Here is a 1,248-nt window from a genome sequence, read left to right as displayed (position 1 = left end):
AAAAAAAAAAATGGCTGGAGCTATTCAGTCTTAAGATCTTGAGCCAGCTCGGATGAGGAAAACGACGAAGAACGTGGATTAGTCTTTTACAAGTGAATGCATCAGAATGGAGTGGAAGATAAAGATTGTGGTCCTCCAACAGCACCTACGTCACTCCTACAGGCTTTTTCAAACGTTATTTCTTCACCTGCTCCTACTTCACAATTATTTAAATGAAGAAAATCTTAGAAATTCAGTTTTAATCTTAGTTTTCTTTATCCATCATGAGAAAAATGAAACGTTAAAAGCACTACTTTCCTTGGAATGGGAGTTTGCAAAATGTTCAAGATGTGTTTTTAATTATAGGCTGAGAGAAAACTCAAAACACATTTTTGTCTAAAGGGAGTGTGGAATGACGAATGGCATGATTTGAAAGTGAGAAGCATATTTGTGAGAAGTGACAGTATAAAATGTGTTGCGTTTTTTTTTACCTGGGCGGAACATTTGTTTTCCACAGGGCGTGACAGACACTCCTAGCTGACTGCAACTATATTAAAAAGTAAGAAGGAGTTGACTGCATCTTGGCTTTTTTTAAACAGAATTTCCACAATCTTTTATTACTGCTTAATAGAAAACATTTCCAGCCGCTACGAAGTTTCCGAGGTGTCCCTGAAGGCAACGTGACTCTCCACTTCCTGTTTGCCGTAACTTTTCGGCTCCTCGGAGCAGGACGGGATTCAGCTCGGACACCAGACGCTGTGAGTGTTTGGCGGGTTTTTTCTGTAATGAAAACACGGTAGAGACCCGTTCTGACAGCGTTAAAGATGTTGCACGCTCGTGTTCTGGTTCGGTGACGGGCTGCGCGGCCGGACTCCGGTCGTTGTTTGACCGTGAAGCGGCGCAGAGCCTCCTGTCAATCTCAACTCTCGAATCAGATTAGCCCGCGAAGACACACATCCGCCGCTCCAAGCCGGGTCTAAACGCTGCAGACGCCATGCGTCTAGGTAAAAACACTAACACACGTCCGTCACATCTCCGTTACGTTTCTTTTTCGGGTTAACCGCCGCCTCTCCAAACGCGGCAGCAGGGGCGGATTCACCGTTAGGCGAAGGGGGGGTGGGGGAGGTCGGGTAACCCCCCAACACTTTAGGGCACTTTCCAATTTTTTAAAGTTAATTTGGCATTTAGATAATATGCTATATGCTAGTTGTTTTGGCTAGTTTAGGTGCTTTTAATTTTTTAGGCTATTTTGAAGTTTAGCTAATATTT

The 1,248-nt window shown here is 43.7% G+C and overlaps 1 protein-coding gene across 3 annotated transcripts in view; it reads left to right on the top strand.

The window, feature by feature from the left end:
• The first annotated feature begins 411 nt into the window (after window positions 1-411).
• syne3 (spectrin repeat containing, nuclear envelope family member 3) overlaps window positions 412-1,248 on the top strand; it is a 21,941-nt gene continuing 21,104 nt past the window's right edge. The window contains exon 1 of one of the 3 annotated variants that reach the window (XM_036209951.1): window positions 412-737. The gene's annotated coding sequence lies outside the window, so the exon portion shown is untranslated. Of the gene's footprint in view, window positions 738-759; window positions 984-1,248 lie in introns of those variants that run through there. The other 2 variants (XM_036209950.1, XM_024272136.2) reach the window with 2 other exon arrangements.

The sequence above is a fragment of the Oryzias melastigma genome, linkage group LG22 (assembly GCF_002922805.2).
Source record: "Oryzias melastigma strain HK-1 linkage group LG22, ASM292280v2, whole genome shotgun sequence".
Lineage (NCBI taxonomy): Eukaryota > Metazoa > Chordata > Actinopteri > Beloniformes > Adrianichthyidae > Oryzias > Oryzias melastigma.
The sequence above is the reverse complement of the archived record's forward strand: the minus strand, read 5'-3'. Positions and strand labels throughout refer to the sequence as shown.